This window comes from Canis aureus, chromosome 2 (assembly GCF_053574225.1).
Source record: "Canis aureus isolate CA01 chromosome 2, VMU_Caureus_v.1.0, whole genome shotgun sequence".
In the NCBI taxonomy this organism is placed as follows: domain Eukaryota; kingdom Metazoa; phylum Chordata; class Mammalia; order Carnivora; family Canidae; genus Canis; species Canis aureus.
In genome coordinates, this window is record NC_135612.1 from 52,799,783 (window position 1) to 52,826,871 (window position 27,089).

Sequence of the window (27,089 nt, forward strand, 5' to 3'; positions counted from 1 at the left end):
TGCTGTACACCAACATGGTAACATCCCACTCAGTGTCATTCCCTGCGTATTCTCAATGATAAAAACACTAGTGAGTCATGAGTAAAATGCTTGCCATAATTTCCTCTGTTATAAATGGCAGGGTTCTACTGAAAATAGAATCTGCTATAAATTCAGGGGGAAAATAAATCAAACTGAATCTTCAAGAAATGTGAGTTTCCTTAAATGTGCCCTTCAATTTCTATGTCTTATGTGACACAGCAATTTCCAGTGTCTGAACGTCATTACGCCACATAGACCTGTGGGGAATTGTAAGTGTTTCATTAGCTTACCCCATGGTCTTTATTATTAGAACATTTCTCTCTGAATTTGTCACTTGCACAGTGTTATAGTAATAAAACGGCACATTTCAAATGTTCCACTAATTCTCAGAAGACCACTCCCCCACCCCGTTCTGCAATAAGTAGACTTTTCTATATCATACTTCCATGGCCCTTTGCTTCCAGAAAAGATCACAACCTCTCTACATGCATTACATACAGTATTTATCATTGCTGCCCTCTGAGGAGGTATTTTAGCTTCTTTTACAGACCTAGAAAGCAGCACACACTTACTGAGGGACATTGAATTGTAGTGGAGAGGAAAGGGAAGAAAATTCACCATCTTGCTCCTGGAGCCAGATCACTGACTAGGTGTTGACTGACATCCCTCATTCCAATTCTACAATTCCATACGGTTCCATTTCACAGATGAGAAAACTGATATCCAGAGAAGTTAAGAAACTCCCCTAAGTCCTCTGTGCCAGACCGGGGGTTCACTTCCAATACTACTGAACACACAGGGAACCTCTCCCTCCTTAACTCTGTTTTGTTGCTTGAGATAGACAGGAATCCCTTTTTACGGGGGTCAGCATGAAAACGGTCTGATGGTTTTAATTGTCCACAAGTTTTAATATCAACCAAAAGTGTGACGTAGCAGAGCAACACAACAATCTTTGGCTGTATCAGGAGGAGTGGGATGCTGAAGGCTGTCCTGCAGAAATTGGGACATCATATCACATGCCCTCCTTATGAGCACCGGGTGGTATACACAACTGATAAATTATTGATTTGTGTGGAATCAGAAAAGACCCCGAATAGCCAGGGGAATTTTAAAAAAGAAAACCATATCTGGGGGCATCACAATGCCAGATTTCAGGTTGTACTACAAAGCTGTGGTCATCAAGACAGTGTGGTACTGGCACAAAAACAGACACATAGATCAGTGGAACAGAATAGAGAATCCAGAAGTGGACCCTGAACTTTATGGGCAACTAATATTCGATAAAGGAGGAAAGACTATCCATTGGAAGAAAGACAGTCTCTTCAATAAATGGTGCTGGGAAAATTGGACATCCACATGCAGAAGAATGAAACTAGACCACTCTCTTTCACCATACACAACGATAAACTCAAAATGGATGAAAGATCTAAATGTGAGACAAGATTCCATCAAAATCCTAGAGAAGAACACAGGCAACACCCTTTTTGAACTCGGCCATAGTAACTTCTTGCAAGATACATCCACGAAGGCAAAAGAAACAAAAGCAAAAATGAACTATTGGGACTTCATCAAGATAAGAAGCTTTTGCACAGCAAAGGATACAGTCAACAAAACTAAAAGACAACCTACAGAATGGGAGAAGATATTTGCAAATGACATATCAGATAAAGGGCTAGTTTCCAAGATCTATAAAGAACTTATTAAACTCAACACCAAAGAAACAAACAATCCAATCATGAAATGGGCAAAAGACATGAACAGAAATCTCACAGAGGAAGACATAGACATGGCCAACATGCATATGAGAAAATGCTCTGCATCACTTGCCATCAGGGAAATACAAATCAAAACTACAATGAGATACCACCTCACACCAGTGAGAATGGGGAAAATTAACAAGGCAGGAAACAACAAATGTTGGAGAGGATGCGGAGAAAAGGGAACCCTCTTACACTGTTGGTGGGAATGTGAACTGGTGCAGCCACTCTGGAAAACTGTGTGGAGGTTCCTCAAACAGTTAAAAATAGACCTGCCCTACGACCCAGCAATTGCACTGTTGGGGATTTACCCCAAAGATACAAATGCAATGAAACGCCGGGACACCTGCACCCCGATGTTTCTAGCAGCAATGGCCACGATAGCCAAACTGTGGAAGGAGCCTCGGTGTCCAACGAAAGATGAATGGATAAAGAAGATGTGGTTTATGTATACAATGGAATATTACTCAGCTATTAGAAATGACAAATACCCACCATTTGCTTCAACGTGGATGGAACTGGAGGGTATTATGCTGAGTGAAGTAAGTCAGTCGGAGAAGGACAAACATTATATGTTCTCATTCATTTGGGGAATATAAATAATAGTGAAAGGGAAAATAAGGGAAGGGAGAAGAAATGTGTGGGAAATATCAGAAAGGGAGACAGAACGTAAAGACTGCTAACTCTGGGAAACGAACTAGGGGTGGTAGAAGGGGAGGAGGGCGGGGGGTGGGAGTGAATGGGTGACGGGCACTGGGTGTTATTCTGTATGTTAGTAAATTGAACACCAATAAAAAAAAAAAAAAAAAAAAAATGAACACTACATCTGAAACTAATGATGTACTCTATATTGGCTAACTGAATTTAAAAAATAAAAAAAATTAGAAATTGGGACGGATATGTTGTCCCAGAGCACAAGCTAGACTGCTTGCTCATACAAGAGTATTCGAAGGATGCTTCAAAGGAATTCTGCAAAGAGCTTGCACTGGGACTTAGCAAGATATGTACATGGTGTCCCCATGTAATGGACAGAAACAAGTGCTAGTGGTGCTACACTTAAGTGAACTGAAAGGAGACTGGCCATCCTCTAAGAGTCAATTTAATGGATTGTGGAAGCCAATCTCCAAGATGCTTCCCAGGAATCCCTACCCCTGGTACTCACACATTAATTCAGGGTGGGCTGTGTGCTAAAAGAATATGGTAGACATGACAGTGTGTGACTGACTTCCAAAGCTAGGACATCTGAGTACTGCAGCTTCCACTCAGCCTCCTGTATCACTTGCTCTGGCAGAAGCCAGCTGCCATGTCATGAGGCAGTTCCACTGGCAGGCTGGATGGAGAAGAGCTGAGGCCACTGGCCAACAGCCAACACCGACTTGCCGGCCACACTAGACCTGGAACTTCAAGCCCCAGTCAAGCCTTCAGCTGACATCTAACTGCAACCCCACGAGATAACCCAAGGCAGAACTGCCTGGCCATGCTTCTCCCAGATTCCTGACTCAGAGAAACCCGGAACGACATTAAACGACTCATTGCTTTAAGCCACTAAGGTTTGGGATGATGCATTATGCAGCCATTATAATTGGGATAGGGAGCCATGGCATCCTGCCCTGCTCTAGAACTCAGCCCCAGGATAAGTGAAGACAGAAAAGTGGGACACCAGTCAGCTTTGTAGAAAGTCCACTGATGAGAACAACAGCAAACACAGAGAATGACAGAAACAGGAACCGAGAGGGTTAGGAGTGTTGAGCTTATCTTATCAGGGAAATTTTTAAGATAGGTAAAGGTGAAGTCCCACACTTGGATTAGAATAACCCACCATACCAGAACAAACCAGGGAAGACACTGGGCCATGGCAGTACATGTAGAAAGGAGATCTGAGTTGACTACAGGCTCAGAATGAGCTGTGATGAGGTTGCCAGAAAAGCACATAAATGTAGGCTACATTAACAGAAGCATAGTACCCCATCAAAGGAGGTGAGCTCCCTGGGCTAAGCACACTTAGCAGGACTTTGTTTAGGTCTGAATCACTCACTACACGAGACAGGGCAGTCCAACCTGCTGGAAGAAGACTGGTGGCAGTGGGTAGCATCCATGGCTAGAGAGAGATGAGGAAGGAGAGAATGAAGTGGTGATGCCCAGTCCTAAAGGGGAAGAGGGAAAGTGCACGAGCAGTGGAATCATTGATTTCAAACATAAAATGATCTGCCATGTGGAAGGAGGTCTGGCAGACAAGGCCAGGAGGTGGAAATGGGCCTGTTTTGTTCACTGTTGAACCCACAGTGATGGGAACCAGCAGGTGCTTCTACAAAATCTGAGAACCATGTGAAAATGGGACATGGACTCAGAAGGGAGTCAAATCCATGAGCATGTTCAAGGATCCTATGTTCCAGACAATGAGGATGTGGTCCTCAATCTTCTCCTAGAGCCCTTCTCAGCTCTGAGATCCTCTTATTCTGCAGTTTTGTGGTTGACTGAGTAAAACCTGCTGAATGATGCCAGCACAGTGGTTCTTAAAACTTCAGAAGGCATATAAAACTCCCCTGGGGGGATCTCATTAAAATGCAGATTCTGAGGCAGAAGGTCTGGAGTAGGCCTGAGATTTTTGCATTTTGAACAAGTGCCCAGCTGACACCACTAGTCTGTGGACCACACTTGGAGCAGCCAGAGGTTAAAAGGTCGCCCATAGCAGCAGATAGGATCAGGCAGCCTGGAAAGGGCATTAAGTATTTGAGCAGAGGAGAGATGACCAGCATCAGAAATACTACACAAGGAAGAGCACTCTGCATTAAACAGGGGAACATCCACATGCCACCAATGGCTTTCTGACACCACATCCTTTAATTTTTGGAACGTGGTCTTTAAATTGTCCCAGCACTTTCCAATCATCCTGTGTTTGCCATAGCCCGAAGGGGCAGCAGTGTGGAGTCACTAATGACCTAATGCTAACCTGCACTCATTCACTACCTGGGTGGCCTGTGAGTCTCAGTTTCTTAGTGTGCAAAATGGAAATAATATCCACCTGCAAGGCTGCTGTATCAAACAGCGTCTGGCATATAATAGGAGCCCATTGTATGTCTCTCAGCCTCATTACAAAATTAGATAATCAATAAGAATTTGTTCACTTCATTACAAAGATAAATTATCTAATCAATATTTGTCTTTGAATTGAATTGTCCTTCACTAACCCTACACATTCTGGGATGTAAGTCAGATATGACCCCGTTTTACAGATGAGGGTGTGGTTTGTTCTCACCTAGAGCATCAGGCAAATATTGGCATGAGAACCCATGACTCCTCCTGTTGGAATTTTAAGGATTATACATTTTTTTTTCCTAGAAGAATCATTTCTCCTGATCGAGGCAGTCTTGGGTCAGTAACTAATAAGATTTCATCCCACTTTTTTGTTTGAAAGACAAGATGCTGTTCTCCCCCCTGAGAGGTTCTAGTCACCCTCCTGTCAGCACTGCCCAAGATGCTCTGTAACTTGGAGACCTGACGGGAAGAAACCAACAGATTCAGGTAGAAAAGGGGTACAGCCAAGAACTGCCCATCAGTGGAACACCTCACCATGGCTCCTGGGGACCAGTGGGTGGAGTGGGAACCACGCCCTCCCCAGGCTTCACTGGCCTGTGTAGAGAACAGACAAGGGAATGTGCTGGGCCAGGGCCAGTCCTGCCCCCTAGCAGAGATGGCCAGCAAAAAACCCACACATTCCAGAGTTGTCACCCCTGGGAAACGGAGCCACTTTCATGCCTTTTAATCAAGAAAAAGCTTAGTCTACTATCTCTGTCATGGGCAGCCCACAAACACCCCACTTCTTGCTCTTCTTCATTCAATCCATGCCCAGTGAGGGAGTCAAGCGGCTTCCACCACACTGACCGAGGCCACTAAATCTTAGGGTCAAGCATCACCAGCATCCTTCATAAGGACCCCGAGGGCCACCAACCAGCCTGGGTGGCTCCAAAACTCCCGTGGCTTAGTCAGCAGCTCGTGTAGCAGAGAGAGCACGACTTTGGGTTTGAATTCAGACCCCGCCTTGAGTAGGTAACTCCATCACTGTCTGAGCCTCCGTTTTCACATCCTTTGGGAATGGAGGAATCCTAATATTTACCTCACTGGGCTTTGGGGAAATTTAAGTGAGATATTAATGCATGTTAAGCAACCAGCTCACCGAAGGTGTTAAGCGCTGTTGGTTCTCTTATTCTTTTGACTGGAAACGAAATTATTAAGGAGGGTGGTGTCTGGAGCTACAGAAGTGCCGGAGAAGCCTGCTTGGTTTGAGGCGTCCTTGGTCTCTCCGGGACTTTGAAGAACCTCAGCCTTTTGCCCTGAGGGTCGAGTGCCCAGCGCGCCTCCCCGCTGCGCCCTAACCTCCGTGCGCCCTGCCATCCCGGCGCACCCCATCCCCAGAAACTTTGAGCCAGCTCCTCCTGAGGGTCCTTCCAAACCGTGGCCCGGGAGCAGCGGGCGCGCCCCGCCGGGTGGCTTCCGCGGGGCGTCCGCTGCACTCCCCGCGCCGGGCGCCCGGGAGCCGCGGCCGGTCACCGCGGGCGCGGGTGCGGGTGCGGGTGCGGGCGCGGGCGCGGGTGCGGGTGCGGGCGCCGGCGCCGGGGCGACGCAGCCCTCCAGGGCCCCTCGGACTGCGGAGCCGCCGACCGCATTGCAGCCCTTCCCGCGCCGCTGCCTCCCGCGGGCCCGGGCCGCGCGCTCCTCTCGCGCCCCTGCGCCCCGGCGGCTTCCCCGCGGCGCGCGGGTCCGGAGCCGGGGTCCAGCGCTCTCCAGACGCCTCCGCCCTCCCCGCCCCTCCCCCCCCCGGCCGCCCCTCGGGTCTCCCGGGGGTGGGGTTTCCCTCGGCGCCGGCCTCCCCTCCCCCGCCCGCCCCTATGTATGTGTCACCGCGCGCCATGCCCGCCCGCCCGCCCGCCCACCTACCTCCCCGCCGCTCCAGAGGGGGCTCGCAGAGCTGAGGACGCGCGCCGCGCCGCTCAAGGTCCCTCTCTCTCGGCCTCCCTCCGCGCGTCTGACGCGGGTGCCAGGGGCTCCGGGCACCCTGCAGCGGCCCTTCGCTCGGCCCGCCGGGACTCGGCCACCCAGCCGCCGCCGGGGACCTGCGGACAGCACGCCGGCAGCCGCCAGAGGGGTGCGCGGCGCGCGCAGGAGCGCCTCCCCGCAGCGCCGCGACACCCGCGCCCCCGGCCCCAGGAGCCCCCGCCGCCTGGCCAGGTGTGTGGCCCTGAAGTTCTTGCGGAAGGGAGTCCAACTCTTCAAGGTAACTGTCTCCTTCCCTCCGGGAGAGGCTCTCCCGGCGGCGGGTGGGGGGCCTGGACCAGCCCGCGGCGCGCCCGGCTGCCCCGCTCCGTGTCCCCTGTGGGGGGAGGCGTGTGCCGGGGCCCCCCGCCGGCCCGTGGAGTTGAGCAAACTTTCTGGCTGTTGCAGACGCAGCGCGAATGGGGCAAAGGGACACGTGAGGAGGGGCTCCGGTCTGCCGATCCCCCGAAATTAAGGGAGCTTTTACACCAAACGCCCGCGCGTGCTTTCAAGTCCTAGGGTCAGGAACGAGCCGGGGTGGGCAGGCTAGCAGCTTTAGAGTGGGTTTGCGGGGTCCGATCCCCGCTGCTACTTCTGAGCTGGAAGAGGCGCCTCCTGATTCTGAGCCGTGGCCTGTGCTGGCAGCGGGAAGGAGGAGGCTCTGAGGGATACACGAAGTGGGAGGAACAGTGTGCCATGGGCACCGCAGGTGCCCAAGCAGAGGCTGTAAGAACCCATTGGTCCCACCGCCTTGGCCACTTGGCCTACTCCAGGAGCCACAGGGCGCCCCAGAGGGCTGGCAAAAAGCTGGGGGGAATTGACAGAACCTGGGACAGGGCCACTGAGCTGTCCGCAAGGGAGACAAACTCTGACTGTGTCACCAAGCAGGGGCATCTCTCAAGAAAGAGGAGACTAAATGAGGACACATGACCAGAGACAGTTTTTCCATCTCTGGGTTCCTCTGCAGTTGAAGCCAATGGAGGTGGAGCCTTTCTAACCCTGGGGTTGGGTGGACGGTTGTCAGTGTTAACCTGCATTCTAGGCCAGACCCAACTGTGGGGTGCCGGCTTGTCTCCTGTTGAAAGACAGTATCCAACCCAAACTTTTCCATCATTCTACTCCTTGCAATTGTGAGAATGGTTCTGATAGGATTCCTCTAGGGTTTCACCACGAAGGAGCCCAGGACCCAGCCAGCATTTTGTTTGGTGCATAAATTCCAATTCTGTCAGGGTGACTGCCAGGAGGAAAGGAAGGAAGCTGGATGGATTAGTGTGGTGTTTCAGGTCCGGGATACTGTGGTGGGTGGGTATCTGACCATTTGGGGGAACCCTGGATCTTGGGAAACACATTTGAAAGAAAGTGAACCCAGAAAGGTGTGATGATGACTTTCTAAAGGTCATATGTGACTTAGGGGAAGGGCAGAACTAGAATCTGGGTTTTCTGAGGCTCTAGTCAGTTGCTCATCTTGATTAAAGAACCCAGATGTCTAGGCTCTAATCCTTGTTCCTCCCTTGCCTCTGGGTTGCCAAGGAGAAGGGACGATCAGATCGCCTGTGGCCCTGGGCAGGGCGGCTTAGGAGGTGCTTTGAAGATCAGTGTAGGAGTGTTGGCCTGTCAGGCACTGAGCCTGGAAGAGACTGCCCAGGAATGGAAAGGCCATTGGGGAGAAAACCGCATGGCCATGGCGGAGAAAACCCAAAGGAGGTGGTGCCTCTAACCCAGAAGGAGAGATCGCTCCTCCAATTTAAAAAGTTTCAGATGAAGGAATAATCAAAAGGAAGAAAAACTCTCTCAGAGAAATACTGGAACTTTTCAGGTTATATCAAGTTGGGTTTAAATGAGATGTATGTAGGTCCACTTTCTAGCGCATCACCTGGTACCTTCATTCATTCTCCAGTAACTTCTGAGCGCCACCTAGGTGCCAGGTCTGTGCTCAGTGCAGGCCCGTAGCTGGCCCTCTCGATAAACAGTAGCTGCAACGATACAAGCAAAGCCCTTAGCATGGTGCCTGCCACTGGGCAGTTATTGAACTCAATAACCGTTCAATATCATTTATTAGTAGTAGTACTAATTTCAATATTAAGTAAATATTTTTCTTTTCCTAGAATTTTCCATAAAAATTATACTTAAGTTGGGATTCTCTCTTTATTATTTGAAAGCCCTCTGGTCAATATAGGAGTAAAGAATCCAAGAGGGTAAAATGATAGATGTAGTATTACTTATTTGCAGGGAGTCTGTGTGCTGTCTGAGCCACACCTGACTCCAGGCCCCTTCTTACAGCTATGCACATACTTTGCCCCTGCTCCCCATCTCACATGCACCCACATCCCAGGCAGCCTGCACCCCTGCATGCCCATGGGGGCGCCTTCTATCCCCACATGTTGAGAACAAACTGTCGAACTCCCCAGTCAGAGCAGGAGCTCCAAGGGACCTCACTCCCTGGATGGTGGGGTGGAGCTGCTAAGGTGGGAACCTGCCAGGTAGGGCAGACCTGAGTGCAAATCCCAACTCAGCCAGTTAATTGGCTACATGATATTGAAGAGGTCCTTGTCAGGCTCTCAGTAGGCACCATAAACCTTAATTCCTCTCCTCTAATGGCTTCTAGGTCCCCTTGGGGTCACAATCTGTAGGTTCAGGAGTACTCATTTAGAATGTTCTGTAATAGTAAAAGGCCATGTCCCAACTTTTCACGTGGATTTTTTTCATGATGCCTTGTAGAACCTGGTCCCTCGCAAGCCCCTTCTTGGGCTGAGAAGGGCCTCGGCTGAGCAACGGGAGGCCCACGGGCCCCTGCTTGGAGTCTCACTTTTAGTCTGTGTCTGCTCCTGCAGGGACATCTAGCACAGAACATGTCCATCTGCAGCTGGTAAAATCAATTTAGGGCAGTGTAATGACATAGGAAAGAGAAATCTCATAGTGCCTTCCATGTAATAAAGGTAAGTATTATTTCTGAAAACTTCTATTACTGTTAAATATTTTGCAGTCCTAGATAAGTGTATATGTGATTATAATACATAGGTATTTGTATGTACACAATACATACAAACTTGGTGTTTAACTGATGATTTCTTACTGCGGGCTATGGTCAAAAAAGCTTGAAAGCCCCTGATCCTGGTAATGTTTCTGTCTCTGAGAAATCCCTGCCCCGGGGCTCCAGCTGGCAGGTCCTGGGGCATCCTTGCTGCCTCTGTGCTAACACCTGGACTGGACCCTTGAACATCTTGGGAGTGGGGGCAGCAAGAAGTAGAAGCTGGGGGTGGGAGTGAAAGGCAAGTTCAAGGAAGACAACCCAGACTCAGACAGGAAGCAATGCGTGGAGAACAGGCCTGCTTGCAAGTGGAGTGTGAGGAGTGACAGGGCCAATGAACCTTTTTTAAAAATATTTTATTCATTTATTTATTTATCTATTTATTTATTTATTTATTTATTTATTTATTTTTAAAGAGAGAGAGAGAGAGAATATGAATGAGGGAGGCACAGAGGGAGAGGGACAAGCAGATGGTGTGCTGAGCACAGAGCTAAGATCATGACCTGAGCTGAAATCAAGAGTCAGATGCCTAACCCACTGAACCACCCAGGTGCCCCTGTGGGTGGGAACATCTCCAAACAGGAGCCATCCTCTCCTGCTATCACCAGGCTGGCCTTTTGACCATGCTGTGGGCCTTGATGGGAGCTTCACTGCTACCCTCTTTCCTTAAGAAAGCTCTCTGTTCAATGGAGGGAAAGGAGATTGTGGCGTCTCCCCTAGCTGCTCTCCTTCCCCCAGACCGGATAGGATACCCCCATCCCCGAGAGGAGGTCTGGGCCCCTGGGCGTGGCTGGAAACGGAGTCCTTGTTGCAGGGGAGGAGTGGCTGAGAGGGGCAGTGGTGCTGGGCGGGTTCAGGGTTAGAGAGGGAGAGCCCGAGAGAGGCCGGAGGACCAGAATGGAGGGAGGGGGGCGTGTGGGCCTTTGTAGGGAAAACGGGAAAACAGTTCCTTTTTTCAAAAGTTGAATCCAGGGCAAGAACGGAAACCATAGAGTTTACTTTTAAAAACTCAGAGCCTCCTTGTAAGCAGCCGAATGTGTATGTGTGTGTGTGTGTGTGCGCGCGCAGCGCGTGCGTGTGTGCACACACTAGGTGGGCGGGCCTGCGGGCTGGCCTGAGCTTGTGAGAGGCGACTTTTCTCCCTCTCAATGGCCTTACAGTGTATCCTAAAGAAGCTTTTTGTTAAACTCATGAATAGGTGGATTTGGGGTGTGCGCTGCTGGCCATCATGATTTGGATATTTGGTTACCTTTGAGGTTATGTGTTTTCCCTTTTAAGACACACACCCAAAAAAGAAGCCACCTCTCCTGCATTGGGTCTCTTTCGGGTGTGGGAGGGCTTGCTCTTCTCTCTGTGATTGATTTGGCTTGAGGGGCAAGGGTCCAATGAAGGAACTGAGTACCGGGCAGTTGTGTAGCATCCAACCTGGCGAACAGCCCCTCCTCAGCCCCTGGACTCTGGGCCTCTGAGGTGGAGCATGGCAGTTCCATAGGTGTCCAGGGCATTTGGGGCTGTGATAATCTTCTAAGAGATCACAAAGGGGACAAAGGCCCAGGAGGGGGTAGGTGTGTGCCCCCGGCTGGCCCAGAGCAGACTAGTGAGGATCTGGATGGGAACGCAGGCCTTCAGGCCCTCATCCTGAAACATACCATATCCATGGAAAGCATTCATTCATTCTCCCTGCAGCACCACTTGCTACATGCTACAGGCACTGCACTAGATGTGGGTAAACCATTCACTCTTCTGGCCCTCCAGCTGCTCATTGTCTATTGAAGAAGACAGGCTATAATCAACTTGACCCCAACCCCGTATTCCTATAAAGCAATGGCTCTCAACTGGGGGTTATTTTGCTCCCCAGGGAACATTTGACCTTATGTAGAGAGACTTTTTTTGTTGTCACCATAGGGGAGGGGTGATAGTACTAGCATCCAGTGGGTGGAGACCAGGGATGCTACTAAACATCTGAAAATGCAGAGGATAGCACTTTCCTTCTACCAGCAGAGAATTATCCAGCCCAAAATGTCAGTAGTGCCAATATTGAGAAGTCCTGCTCCAGACCTTCATTTAGTTATGGGGCCAGAGCATGCCCAGCTGTGTGCAACAGAAGTCCAACGCTGGGGGAAGGGGGAGGAGGGCGGCAAGAAGGGAGAGTTAGGCAGGCGATGAAGGGCAGACAACAAAAGAAAACAAGGAGCCAGGCCCCAGTGGTAAAGCAGAAAGAACGGGGACTTTGGCAGCCCCGGATGTGGGTTGAAATCCCAGCTGTGTGCCCTTGGGCAAGCCACTTAAGCTCTCTGAGCCTCACTTTTCACATCCATGAAATGAGGCTCATCTGATGACTGAGAGAGTTCAAGATAAAGCGAAGACAGGACCTGGCACAAAGTAGACCTGCAACAAAATATCAAACTGCTATTATAATTTTTGAGGTTTTCCGAAATCCCACTCTGAAAAATCATAGCATCAGCAAGTATGGATGTGTGATCATGAGGCCAAAGAAGGTTGCCATTGGGGACACAATTGCCACAGTAATGCATTCTGTTGCGGGGGGGGGGGGGGGCATGTGGGTCAGCACCTCCCCACACACACAACTCCCAGCAAGGGGTGAGAATCAAGGGGTGGGGTTTGCTCCAGTGGGAAGGCCAATGTGTGTATCCTATAGCATGGGCAGTGGGAGAACGCTGAGCTTGAAGCCACTTGAACTGTGCACTGCCTGGCTGCATAATGTGGGCAAATTGCTTTGCCTCTCTGAGCCTTGGTTTTCTTCTCTGTAAAATGGACATCCTAAGGCCTGCCTTCATGGTGTGTGCTACACCTAATCCAGTGCCTGGCACACACAGTCAGGCTGGTTGAATGAATGAATGAATGAATGAGCGGACCTTTGCACTATAAATTACCTCCAATGCTTGAGGAGAAGAATACCAGCAATGTTCAAATGGGCGGTCCTCCACTTTGCCATGCCTCCATCCCCAGCCCTCCGGAAGCCTGGACCTCTAGTTCCTGTAGGGCACCAGGCACGAGTTACAGCGCTGACAGCAGCACCCTCTAGAGGGTACTGCAGTTATTAGCAGTTGAGTTGTGCCAGCCAGGAGGAGGGAACCTCCGTGGTAGCAGGAGGTGTGGGTGAGCCCCATCTGTACAAGGCCTTTGCTCCACTCCATGGAGTTGAACTTAACAGTATATTAAGGCCTAACTGAAAGTCACTAGCCAAAGGGGTGGATTTGGGAATTGCCAGGCTTCCCTGAGCCTCTATTTTTTCAGTCATGAAGCATTGGGGCACTTGGGTAGCTCAGTGGGTTGAGTTTGCCTTGGTCCTGGGATCAAGCTCCACATCCTGCTCCCTGCTCAGTGGGGAGCCGCTTCTCCCTCTCCCTCTGCTGTTCCCTCCTCTTTGTGCTCACGTGCTCTCTCATCAAATAAATAAAATCTTTAAAAAAAAAAAAAGCATTAAGCAGAAATCAGACACAGGGGACACCTAAATCACCCGCCTCCTTAGTTATGCAAATGAGGAGCCTGAGTCTCAGAGAGTCCAGGGGCTCTCAGCAGAGCCATATGCTCCTGTCAGGGCTGCTGAAGCTCCTCCCTCCACATCACATGTCACATTCAAACCAGTAAAAGGAGGTGCCTTATCACAGAAACACTGTGCCATCCCATAAGAGCCCAAATGCAGACAGACTTCATCTTGAGACTACCCATTGTCTACCCTTGGGCCACCTTCTCACTGTGTGCCTCCAGAGTCCTTGATGGTTGCCCAGATGCTTGGGGGAAGAAAGTCTTGTTAGGGGAAATGTCCAGGGCAAAGGGGAGCCCAGCCTTCCAAGTCCCTCAGAACCCCTGGGCTTTCTTATCTCAGCCTCCACCCTTGATCATATTGGAGGGATTTTCTCCAACCAAACCTGGACCTTGGCCTGACCTTCCTCCCATCACTTCCTTCACCCATTAGGTGCCCCCCCAAAAAAACCACTCTCACTTTGACCTCATATCCAGATGGCTTAGGGAAACACCTGGATTTTATGATGACTCAGGAATGTAGTGGATGTTTTTCAGCTTGACAAGATGCTCTAAAAGAGACTCGGATGCTGTCATCAGAAGTAGCCTCTGTCCCTAGAATCAAAAGCATTGGAGTAGCTTTGGGGGAAAAAAAGTATGCCTAAATCATAATGTACCCCAGAGATTCTGCATGGGGTTGGGGGACAGGGTAGGAATCTGTGCTTTTCAGAATCACCCCAGGTGATTGCAATGCAGTCTGGTTTCTGAACTCTTAGTATAAAGCCCAAAACAGTTCCTCTGGGTGCATTTGGTTCTAAACTACTTTCTTGTAGCCCTTCCTCTGAGGGTCACCTGCCCCAACTCTCCCTGCAGGCAGAATGACAGCCTCTGCCCCAAGTTTGCCCTTTAGGGGAATGGGAAGGTCACAGTCTGCCTCTCTGACTCCTCTCTCCTGCCTGACACATAGGCCCTGCTTCCTTAACATAGTTGTCATTGACCCTGGATTCATGTATATTTGTCCCTGGAGAATGAAGCTAGGCCAAGATTCCCAAAAATAGGTTCCCTAGAACATCTGTTTCAGAGATGGTCAATGGACATTATATGTAAAAGGGGGTCTCATCCCCACGGCTCAAACAGCACCCCTGCTCTGCAGGAATTCTCAATATGCTGATGGATATTGGAAATCTCCCTGAGTTTCTTAAGTCAAATTTGGCCAGGGAGCTCTTCTCTCCTAGAGTGAACTGAGGGTCCATACAGTCAGCCAGCTCTGATCCTGCAGCAGGAATGAGGCAGCTGCACGGGACCCAAGGTGGGGGCCAAGGGACGAGGAGTGCTTAGAACCCTAATCTCAAACACGGTCACTGACCCAGCAAGCTTTCTTCACCCTCAGAGCAAGGCTGGACACCTTCTTCTTGTTCACCTGATACCTGCCACCTTCTCTTTAAAGGTAGGCCATGCAGGATGATCGTTTTAGTTTCATTGTTTCCCAGGATTGAAAAACAGGTGAGTGAGGTAGAGCCCTCCCACCTGGACCAGAGGCCTAGCCCTGTGTGCTCAATTTGCCATGTGACTCCAGGGAGTGCCAGTCTCATGGACATGTCTATGTATAGCCCTTGCCCCTGAAGTGAACCCCTGCCCCTGGAGCTGAGCAAGAAAGAGCTGTGTCTGCATGCTTACCTCTGTCCCCTGTCCCCAACACTACATCCATGAGTACCGACCCCACCTCAGCCCCACACCATTCAACCAGAGAGCTTCTTCACCCTCCTGTGGGCCATTTATTCCCCCTTAAAGCAGCCTCATTTTGTGATTCTTCTTTCCTAAGCCCAACCTGCAATGGCTTCCACTGATCTTTTGTTACTGTTATAGCAGAGTGGATCCCCCTGGTATGTGGGACCTGATTGCATAGATTGTCTCCACACCCAGCCCTGAGAGAGAAGAGTGCTGTAAGGCTGGGTTGGAGGTAGAAGCAGCTTTATTAGCTGAGGGAAGACCTAGCAGGGGCTTAGAGCCTCACCTCCCACTGCTTCCTCTGCTCACCTGGGCCCTCTCATCCACTCTTCTCTCGAGGAGCTCCAGCTGCCATCTCAATGCCTTCGGGACTCCAGGGGCCTACCCTCAGGGGTCAGCAAGACTCACACGTGCCAAATAAGGCTCCTGTAATGTTCAATGGCTGGAAAACTGTAACTACTCCAGCTCCCTCTGTAGTTACTGCAAGTATGGTGTCGATGACTGGCCCATAGATGCTTATGCTTGCAGCAATCAGGTCAGGTTATTTGCACATCCCTTCTCAAGCCTCTGGGAATTACAGAGGCTCTCAGAAGACCTTTTATACTTGGAATACAGCCCAGTTCTCTTCCTTGGCCCACAGGCCCTCAGGAGCCTGTTTCCTCTTCCCCTTGAGCTTCCCCATCACCTTCCCCTCACCCACCACCTTCAGCATCTCCCAATTAATTCCTGCCTCAGGACCTTTGCCTTCCTGGTCTCTCCTGCCTGAGGCTCTTCTCATTTGGCTTTGCAAGATTGGCTCATTCTGGTCACTCAGTTCAAATGACACCTCTTCCAGGAGGCCTTTCATTATCACCCAGTTTAAAGATAAACATGCCCACCCCCATGTTCCAGCAGCCCTGGGTTGAACTTTCTTTGTAGTGTGCCACTGTCTAAAAAGTGCTGGTTGGTTGTTTTCCTTGCTGGTTTTCTGCCCCCTGCCCCGGTCACACCAAATCAAAAGTTGCATGGGACAGGAGCCCATCACACAGATGCCCTGTCTTGATCTTCTTCAATCTCCAACACCTAGAAAATGCTTAGTAAAAATATGCTGACCAGACAAATGACTTTAGCCCAGTACTTTTCAAACTGCGCTCGAGAGTCTTCAGGGGTTGTCTATGACACCCTACAGGGGCCATAGAGGTAAGGAGAGAGGGGCAGTGATTTTAGGGGTCCCCATGTCAGATTTGATCAGAACATCTCCACTTTTATGTCTTTTGAAAGCCACTGATCTGGTGCTTTTCTACTCTTGTCAGAGATCAGAAAACTGAGACCTAAAAAGGAATATGTCTGATGAAATGGCTAAGTGAAATAAATCTGTCAGAGAAAGATGAATGCCATATGATCTCACTCCTATGTAGAATTTAAGAAATAAAACAAATGAGCAAAAAGGAGAGTGGAAAAAAGAGAGAGAGGCAAACCAAGAAATAGACTCTTTTTTTGTCTTTAAGGATTTTATTTCTTTATTAATGACACACAGAGTGAGGCAGAGAGACATAGGCAGAAGGAGAAGTGGGCTCCCTACAGGGAGCCAGATGTGGGACTCGATCCCCGGATCCGAGATCATGCCCTGAGCCAAAGGCAGACGCTCAAACGCTGAGCCACCCAGGCATCCGAAGAAATAGACTCTTAACAATTACAAATTGCAGGTTAGCAGTGGGGAGGTGGGAGCTGGGATAGGGGAACAGATGATGGGCATGAAAGAGGGCACTTTTTTATTTTATTTTATTTATTTATTCATGAGAGACACACAGAGAGAGGCAGAGACACAGGGAGAGGGGGGAGCAGGCTCCATGCAGGGAGCCTGATGTGGGACTCGATCCTGGGACTCCTGGATCATGCCCTGGGCCAAAGGCAGGCACTAAACCGCTGAGCCACCTGGGCAACTTGAAGGAGGGCACTTGGGATGAGCACCAATGGTCGCCTATGATTTATTCCCAGCCCCCTTCCTGATGACATTGTAGCACTTCGATTCACAAAAGGATCCATCAGGCCATTGTCTTATAGGAGTGGAAGTCAGGTGGATGGGCTCCAGACTCAATCTGGCTAATTCACTAGCAGTGTGACCTTGCCAGAGTTGGTTAGTCTTGCATGCCTCAGTTTCTACATCTGTAAATCAGGTATAATGTCTCTTAACTCATGAGTTTGTGAGGATAATATAACATAGCTAAAGCAAGGTACCGGGCACAGAGCAAATGCCCTCAAAGCAGTAATAGCTGTTCATCATGAATATCCCTGGGGTCGTTCCTGGTATCTGAGAACCTGACATTTTGTAGCAATGGGTAAGGTAGTCACGTGACTACCTCTTCTTGCCCAACCTGAAGCTCCTCGGCTGATTTCCTGACCACTTATGCTCTTAAGGCAGCCATGCAAGCTTGGAGCACGGAGGCACGTGGGAAATGCAAGAAGAGCCTTGTGCCTTCTGTCACCTTGAAGCTAGCTGGGGAACAGGGCCGGTCCCCTGCAGCAAGCCCTGTTGTACCAAGGGGCCCCCACTGCACAATTCCAGGGGATCCCATTCCATTGTGTTCCGTGGGTAGACAGCCCCTTGGGGTGGTACAGGGCACAGCTGATTAGAGCTTTACACCCCAGCCCTGATCCTACTCGAATCCTTCAACTACCTCTTGGGACTGCACCATACTGGCAAAAGGTGGACCAGCAAGAAATTCTTTCAGGTGTTCTACCTGCCACCAGCTCTGTGGCTGTGCTTTCAGGAGGCAGGCTGGGGAGGGAGGAGCTGGTGCAGAACTGGGCTTCTCTGGCCCTGCCAATCTCCTGCTTAGTGCCCTGTCCTCCCCTCGTGGGACTGGGGAACCAGGAAGTCTAATTATCCCAGGAGAACCGTTGATGGTTCTGAAAAAGTTAAGGCAGCTGAACAGCCTGAGATGTGCCTCTGTTGAAATGTCAGCCTTTCTTGGTCCTATGCAGACCCTAGGAGAAAAGATGCTCTGAGTCCAGACGGGCCAGAAACCTCAAAGAAACGTTCACTTCTGGGTTTTTGTTAATAAAAGACAGAATCCAGACCAGGATCGAGGATATGTTTCTCCTTTCTCCTGGCTCCCTAGAAAGACAGAGAGCCACTGTCATCAATCAGTGAGAGCAGAAGGGGATATGGATGAGCCCAATGATGGCATGAGGGTCAAAGAGCCAAACCAAGAGAATCACAAGATTCTCAAATCACAATATCATAATCACGAAGATCAGGTTCAAAGGGCAACCAAGAAGGTTCTAGAAAAATCCATCAAGAACAAGCCCGGGGCTCCTGGCTGGCTCAATAGGTAGAGCCTGCGACTCTTATTCTCAGGGTTGTGAATTTGAGCCCTGGGTTCAAAGTGGTTATAGAGATGACTTAAAAATAAAATCTTAAAAAATCAAATCAAATCCCAAGGCGTGATACGTCCCCACTGAGAAAAGGAGGGCAGGAGAGATTTAGATTAGACATGAAAAATAATTTTCTAGAGAAATCTAAATCATCCTGACTTGACCCCCAAGTAAGATGGGGCAATCTCCTTTTGTAGTAGTGTCTTTAGTCGTGGTGGTAGTAAAATAAAGAGTTACCCATTGTATTAGTTTCAAGGACTGCCATCACAAAGCGCCGCAAAATGCAGGCTTAAAATGACAGAAGTAGGGGCAGCCCCGGTGGCACAGCGGTTTAGCGCCGCCTGAAGCCTGGGGTGTGATCCTGGAGACCCAGGATTGAGTCCCACATCAGGCTCCCTGCATGGAGCCTGCTTCTCCCTCTCCCTCTGCCTGTGTCTCTGCCTCTCTCTCTGTGTGTGACTCTCATGAATAAATAAATAAAATTCTTTAAAAAAAAATGACAGAAGTGTATTGTCTCTCAGTTCTGGAGGCTAGAAGTCCAAAATCAGGGTCTCTTCAGGGCCATGTTCCCTCTGAATCCTGAAGGAAAGAATCCTTCCTAGACTCTTCTCAGCTTCTGGTTTCAGTTTTTGGCATTCCTGGGCCAGCACCTGTCTCACTCCGATCTCTGTCTCCCTGATCTCTGCATGGATGCCAGGATCTCCACATGCTGCTTACATTTCTTTCGAGGACACCAGTCATACTGGATTAAGGGTCCATCCTAATGACCTCACCTTAACTTGATTATATCTGAAAGGACTTATTTCCAGATAAGGTCACATTCCCAGGTCCTGGGGGTTAGGGCTTCCACATATCCTTTTTTTGCAGGGCGGGGGTTGGGGGGGGCTCAATTCAACTCGTGACACCCTTTATTGACTTGCTACCATATTTTGGATCCATGCTTCATCTGAGATGTCCAGGAAGTTCTATCAAGTCAAATAAATGACATATTCTCTGATTGGTCAGTGCTTCTGTGCTAACCAGAGACTGGATGTATTGAGTAGAAAGGATATAAATGTTGCATGACCCAAAGCCACAAGAAGCTTGAAGTAGGTCTAATTATCCCCATTTTGTAGATGGTGAAACTAAGGCATGGCCAAGGCTGGAACTCATGGCTGTCTGATTCCAAATGTTCCTGGTTTCCTGGCTATTTCATGCCCAGAGAGAAGGCCAATTTCTCAGATTGGACCCAGACATCCAGCATAAGAAAGAGAAGCAAAGGGACTTGTTGCTCATTCTGGGGCCCATCCATCAGGGTATGTGCATAAAGCTCTGCTCATTCTGGCATTCCATGCCTATGAACTTCATGGGGATTCCTTGGCTCACAGTTAGGATCATCTTTGGAAGAGAGTCATGAGCTTGAAAGATCTTCGACCCAGAGTCTGTTGAACACTTAACTGTGATGCAAGAAAATTCTGTCTCTCAGCACATTCCCAAGAGTTTTATAGTACATGGAGAACATTCTCCTCTCCTCCACCCTGCCCTCCCTCCCTTCCCCGCCCCCACCCCATCCCTTCTTCACTGGCTGGCACCTTGGTCACTGGGGAGTTTATTGTCCTGAATGTAGATTTTTTTTTAAGGATATAAAATTTCATTTTATTTTTGGAAACACTTTTCCTTTGAAAAATGGTAGAGAACATCACAGAAAGTTGAGGAAATGTAAACACTAGAAATGGAAAAATAAAAGTCTACCATAAACCTAACACCCAAAGACAACCAGAGTTAAATTTATGTATATCTTTCAGGTCTTTTCCCCCATGAATAGCTACACACAAAAATGGAATGGAGTTGCATTGCATATAATATTTTGCAGTTTGCTTTTTATGTGAACATGTTTCTAAGTCAGTAAGCAGTTATCCACAATTAGAATATTCCATGTGCCAAGCTCTCTATGGGACACAGCGGGGAATACACAAGGAGTGGGAAGTCTGCCCTGTCCTCTAGGAGAGCCCTCAGTCTAGGTGGGAGAAACCATGACTGCCATGAAAACTAAATAGGAAGCAGAGAGCCCCAGGCCCTGATCCCAGCATGACCACTGTCTGTGCAGCTGTGGGTGAATTTTTCCATCCGAGAAGATGGCCACCGCTGCTCCCACCAAGCTCAGATGGGCGTTAGGCTCAGCTACAGTGCCAGCGTAGTTAACAAGAGAGAACACACTTCAGTGAGAAAGTCTGCAGGTGCTCCTCTACCTGATGTATCTGTGTCCCCAGCAAGCCAGAGATGAGAAACTCAATTTCCTGCTCCCAGAGTAAACATCGGGTCCCTTGTTCCTCTCACAGTATGAGCATCTTGAAAAGCCAAGCATCTTTCTAGTTTTAATGAGAAGTGTTGCTTGTAAAACATGGCCCTTCTAATAAGCCAACTAATTCATCTGCTGCTCAGATAAAGAAATAAACCAGAAATGGAAAAAAGACAATTGTGTTTGACTCATTTGGGGGTAGTATGTGGGACCCCAACATGGTGCCTTCCTAAGAAATTTTCAAGGGAAATGTTGATCATACCTGGTCTCTGCCTTGTGTGCCTTTAGAGCCCAACCCCATGAAGCTGCAGGTGTCCCAGGATGCTGAAGGCAGTATGGTACCCGGAAGAGCCCTGAGTGCACAAAAGTCTCCTTGAATATAGAAAGCACTCCAGAAGAAGAAAAAGAAAAAAAAAAGAACCTGTCCAATTGGCCAATTGGAATAGCACATAAAGATCTCTAGATACTGGGTCAGATAGGGTTACTGATTTTCCTCCTCAAAAGGAAAGCCAGTAGTCAAATTCATAGAAACAGAAAGTAGAATGGTGGTTGCCAAGAGCTGGGGGAGGGGGAGATGGGAGTTATCCTCTAATGGGTACAAAGTTTCAGTTTGGCAGATGGTAGTGATGGTGGCACAGTAACATGACAATGTGGATGTGCCTCATGTCACTGAACTATAAAAAATACGGACTTAAAAACAGTTACGGTGGTACTTTGTGAGACGCCTGGATGGCTCAGTGCGTTAAGTATCTGACTCTTGATCTCAGCTCAGGTCTTGATCTTAGGGTCATGAGTTCAAGCAACATGGGATCCACCAAAAAAAGATGGTAAATTTTGTGTTATGTGTATTTTGCCACGATTCTTTTTAAAAGAATTTAAAACAGCACAAACGGAAAGGCAGCCTTCTTGTGAGGACTATGTCATTGAAGAAACACTGGCGGGGAGGAGCCGGGAGGCAGCAGACAGCATGAGTCCCTAGAAGGCGCTTTCTGGAAGGCTACTATGCTGGCTTCCTATTGGGAGGCTATTAGGCACCGTAATCCTGACAGCCGTGCAGGGCAGAGCTACACAGCCAGAGAAGGCTGGCTGAGAACTGGGGACATGCTGGAGACAGCTGGAAGGGGAGGAAACAGAGTGGAGTGCAGCATAATATCATGTCAGTGCTCACAGCTCTTTGCCAACTCTTCTGGAGCAAGTGGAGAGTCAGAGGGTGTCTGTGAGGAGCTCAGAGAGCAAGCTCTTTGGGGTGTTCAGCCTTATTCTAAAGCCTCAAGGTGATCTTGGTGCTCTGAATCCATCTTTGACGCTTAACCCGATCTGTTGGAAGACTCCTTCTGTAGCAGGCACGCAGCAGATGTTTGTGAACAGAATCCATGCTTTAGGGCTGTGTCCATAGATTGCCAAAAGCCTTTGAATAATGAGAACAAACCCCTGACAGCCTCCATCCTCTGCGCCTGCCCCCATCACTAGCATATATGTGGGAAGCAGAGAATAGGCTAGGAGTCAGGCAGACCTGGGTTTGAATCCTGGCCCTTCCACTCCCTGGCTGCAGGATTTGAGGTAAGTTACTGACCTGTTCTGAGCCTCTGTATCCTCCATTATAAAATGGAAGTAGCAATCGTGCCCCCCTCCAGGGATAATTGTGAGCATTGAATGAGAGGATGCATTTGTTCCGATTGCTGTTGGGCACCATGCTGGCTAGGGGTCAGCTTTCAATACGTGGTAATTTTTAGAGGAAGTAGTGGGGGTAGGTGCTCAGGCATGCAGGAGACCCAAGGAAGAATGAGCTTAGTGCACACCCCAGTGGGCGGCATCTCCTTGCAGAGGCAGACAAAGCTGCAGGCAGTGTATGATCCTGCTCTCATGGAGGAGGGTGAACTTGGTCACGATGAGGTAACAGGGAGACTTCACAGAGGTAGGGCCGGAAATAGCTGGAGCAGACGTTTTGGTTTCCTTCTGAAACACACCTGAGATCTGAACTCCACTCCCTCATGCCAGCGAGTCTCCTACAGAAGCCAAACTCACTAGCCTAATTACAGAGATTCTTCAGAATCTGTCCCAGCCTTGTTCCTAACTTTTTTGATCCTATATGGGTTGGATGTACTCCTTTCTCCGTGCCTCTGTTCATGAGATCCCTCCCTCCTAAATGCCCTTTCCCTCTACCATAGGGTACCTGTCTGTCAAGGCTCAACTCAAATGTCACTTCTTCTTCAAAACTCTCCCAGGCCCCCCCAGACAGGAGCGGTTTCTGCATCTTCTCAGCTCCCAGAATTCTTTCATTGAAAGAGGCTCTTCCTCTCGTACTGTAGGATTTATTCACACATCTTATTTACACGGGTCGATTCTTGGATCCTCGTCAGTACCTACCACAGAGTTTTCCATGTGGTGGGAATTTGACAGAGGAAAAGAAGGAGGGAGGAAAGACAAGAAATGGTTGGAACTTTTTCAGATGAGAGGCAATTGCTCCTTCCACACGAGAGCTAAAAAAGAATACTCTGCTTTTCAGAGCACATGCCCCAAGAAGGGAAAGCCATGTGGGTGAAGGATGGCCACGGGGTGAAGGTGTCTTGTCCACTGCCGCATCAGCCAGCCCTGAACTATGCTGGGCAAGACAAGCTCACCCAAAGAAGCTGGTAAAGTGCAGTGTCAGGAGGTCTCCAAGAGCACCATTCTGTAGAGAAAGTTCCTTAGAAGGATGCACAGAACTCAGTAAATCTGTTATATTCACAGTTATGGTGTTATACGGTGTTTTATAGCAAAATGATACAGATCAAAATCAGCAAAGAGGCACATGGAAAGTGTCCCAAGGTGACCAGGTACAGAGTTCCAGCTGCCCTGGTGCAGTGGAGTTGTGTCGACAGCAGTGCACAGTGCGTTACAATACAGAGCACTGCCAACCAGAGAAGTTCACTAGAGCCTCAGTGTCTAGGGTTTTTACTGAGGGGTGGGTCACGTGGCTGACTGTCCACATAGTTGACCTTAGTCTCTAGCCCCTCCAAAGGTCAAATTTATGCCACACGACCCCAGATGCCCACCATAGATCACACTGTTAGCATAGACTCTCAAATGTGCCCTAAGGCCCCCAAGTAAACTGAACAGGAACTTAAAGATCACCTCCTGGAAGCTGGGGCCCCAGCTCCCACTGGCTGTCAAAGAGTAACATGACCCAAAAGGAGTTAGAAGGATGTTCACCATGAAGTCTTGCCCAGTCCTGGAACCGAGGCATGCAAACTAGGGTCAAAAGAATGAGGTTTGGGGTGCCTGGCTGACTCAGAGCGTGCAACTCTTGATCTCAGAGTTGTGAGTTGGAGCCCCATGTTGGGTGCAGAGATTACTTAAAAATAAAAAATCTTTTCTTTTTAAAGATTTTATTTACTTATTTGAGAGAGCATGAGTGGAGGGGAGGGGCAGAGGCAGAGAGAGAGAGAGAAGCAGACACCCCACTGAGCAGGGAGCCCAACGCAGGGCTCAGTCCCAAGATCCCAACATCATGACCCAAGCTGAAGGCATATGCTTAACCGACTGAGCCATCCAGGCACCTCCCAAAATAAAAAGTCTTAAAAAAAGTGAGGTTTTTTTTTTCTCCAATAATCCATTTTCTTACTTAGACTTGACTGGAACCCAGGACTAAACCCACAGAACCGGAGCGTCTGCCCCAGAGAGACAGTGGCCCGCTGTTTCCCATCAGCCACAAGCCAGGCATCTGGCCCTCTGCCTGCCCAGGGACTCGACTATAACCCCAAACACCTGATGGCCCTTTCTGACAAGCAGGCATTTCCACCAAGACTCTCAGCTTCCAGAAACCTCTACCGAGGATAATTTTTTAAACTGGGCCTCCCTTCTCAGCCAGGGAGGCCACTGCGGAGTCACACTGGGTCCCCAGCCCTTTCCCAAAGCCCTGCAGGAAGGAGCTCTCTGTCCTGCCAGGTTGGCGGTCAGCACCAAGTGGAGGGAACTCAGCTCTTGGCCCAGGATCCCTGCCCCAAAAAGGGTGCTTGTGCCTGATGGAAAGTTTGGGCTGCAGGACACTCCCTTCCAAAATCCCAGGTTCGATATTTACACAAAGTCTGAAATTAATGCAGAGAAAACCTCCAAATGCCCAGATGGAAGGGAAGGCTGAGAACAGGAAGGGGCGGGTCCCAAGTCCTAGGGTTTTTTTCCACAGAGAGAACAGGGCAAAGCTAAATGTCCCTGGATGAGTGAATAGGAGTCATTAATCATGCCTGTACCCCTCCACTTTAAACTGATTTTACTGGGAATTTGCAACTGAGAATGGGGAGAGGTGAGCATAACAGGGATGATGTAGAGCTGAATTCTTCCCTCAAGCACTGACCCCTACCTACCCTAGCCCAGGGATATGCTTCCGGGCCAGGATGGCTGCAGGCACCCAACCCTTGGAAACACCACCCATGGCCAGCGTCCCTCCCAGCCCTTGGGAAATGCAGCCTTTGTCAGGGACCAGCATGGCTCCAAGCTCTGCTTTGTCCCTGGATCTTTGAAGTCACCACTCCCTGCATGGCCATCCTGCCCTACTCCTGGTCCTCTCCAAGCAGGAGAGGAACATGATTAGGTGTTTCCATGGGCCATGTATGGATGCTTCCATGGGTTACAGGAATGCTCCAGGCTCCCCTGACAGTCCCTGCTCCCCATTACCCCTTCTCTGAAGGTTTCTAAAGGGTCTCCAAGGCTGAGGAGGCAGGAATGCTTTGAAATCAGGTGCATTCAACAGTTATGATCAGTCTTAAACTCACCACTCCTTCCATTCCAAACTTAACCCAGAAGGGACATTGCCCATTCATTAAGAGCCATCCATTCATTTATTCAATGAATATTTCTTGTTTACCTACTATGTGCCAGGCATTGTTCTAGGCGCTGGAAATATAGTAGTGAGCAAAACAGACCAAAGTCCCTGCCTTCATGGAGTGTATACTCTAATAGGGGAAACAGATAACCAACAAACAGGAAAGGACAATAATTTCGTATCAGCATCATCATCTAACTAAAATTGGGTGGGGGTGAAGGAACAGGGTGGTCAGGGAAGGGACATTTGGGCTGAGCCTGGAATGCCGAAAAGTGGCCAGCTAGGGAAAGATCCACAGGTGTGTGCCAGAGAGAAGGAAGAGCAGGTACAAAAAGCCCTTAGAAGGAAACAAGATTTTGTGATCAAGGAACAGCTAGAATATAGCTGGAAATAGAAGTACAAGACATGATATGAGCAGGGACAGGAGAAGATCATGTAGGGCCTCGCAGGCCATGGGAGAGGAGGACTGGCTTTCACTCCAAGAACATTCATCCTGCCACGAAGTACATAGGCCAAGCTTCCCTTTGCCTTAGCCATCCCTTCTGACTTCAGCCTTCAATGTGATACAAGCTCCCTTTCTCCTCACCCCTCCTGCCGCCTCACCCCACAGGGTCAGACTACCTGGGGGACATAGACACTTCTGTTGTGATTTGGAAGGAACAAGAGGAAGTTTAGGATATGGTTCCCTCCCTCTTCTCCTAACTGGAAATAAGCCATTTCGAGAGACTTCATCCATGGATTTTTTTTGGCCAGAGATGCCAAGAAACTTGCTCATCTTCACCCAAAAAGCAAGTTGTAGGCCAAAGGTATGAATTCAAGTTGCATTTTCAAGGTATTCATCTTCTCCCATACCTTATGTTTCCCGGAAAACTTGAGAAGAGGCCACTTCAGGAAACTGCACAAAGACTGTATTCACAGTAGACCCCAGAGAGCAGATGGAGAACAACATATCTCTTGTCACAAGAGATTCAAATCAAACAGTTATCAGCTAAATGTTCCCAGTAAGGACATTTATCAGTGGGTCAAGGAAATCAAGGCTGAAACGCCAGAGAGGAAAGAAATGGATGTCTTCTAAGGTATTGTATGGGCTTCATTCCTTGACCAGGGCCTGCTCCTTCCACTTAGTTCCCTATTATGCTCACCACCTACTTCCACAGGCAAGGGTTTTGTTTTTTGTTTTTTGTTTTTTGTTTTTTGTTTTTTTACTGTGGAACCAGCACCCTCCTAGCCCCTGGTGGGGGCGGTGAGGTTGGCCACAGATTAGCATTGGCAGAAACAGCTCCTTGGGCTAATTTCTGAAGCTGAAGTTCAGAAAGGACTTCCTTCCCTTAGCTGCCCCTTCCCTGTGATCAGAGGCACAGGAAGCAGCAAGGAGCTGGCCAGCTCTTCCAGCTGCCAAAGGTGAGGGTCCTCACATGGCATGGTGGGACATTAGAAAGATCCAGAAGACCCAACTCAACGGAGGGATCTGCTGGCGTTTCTTCTAAGTTGGCTGATGGGCATTCAGACACTGCTGAGCAAGTGATATTCATGTTTTTGCAGGTCCTGGCTAAGACATGACCCATTTAATCAGGAATGGCTTGGTTCGAGCTTTTTAGAAAT

The 27,089-nt window shown here is 49.1% G+C and overlaps 1 protein-coding gene and 1 long non-coding RNA gene across 3 annotated transcripts in view; one reads left to right on the forward strand and one right to left on the reverse strand.

Moving 5' to 3' along the window:
- LOC144297644 (uncharacterized) overlaps window positions 1-6,920 on the reverse strand; it is a 124,702-nt gene extending 117,782 nt beyond the window's left edge. Inside the window, exon 1 of the long non-coding RNA XR_013364599.1 lies at window positions 6,714-6,920. This is a non-coding gene — a long non-coding RNA (uncharacterized LOC144297644). The remainder of the gene's footprint in view (window positions 1-6,713) is intronic.
- The window catches only part of ACAN (aggrecan), a 62,247-nt gene continuing 41,863 nt past the window's right edge, over window positions 6,706-27,089 (forward strand). For both annotated transcript variants that reach the window (XM_077871858.1, XM_077871859.1), the window contains exon 1: window positions 6,706-7,050. The gene's annotated coding sequence lies outside the window, so the exon portion shown is untranslated. The remainder of the gene's footprint in view (window positions 7,051-27,089) is intronic.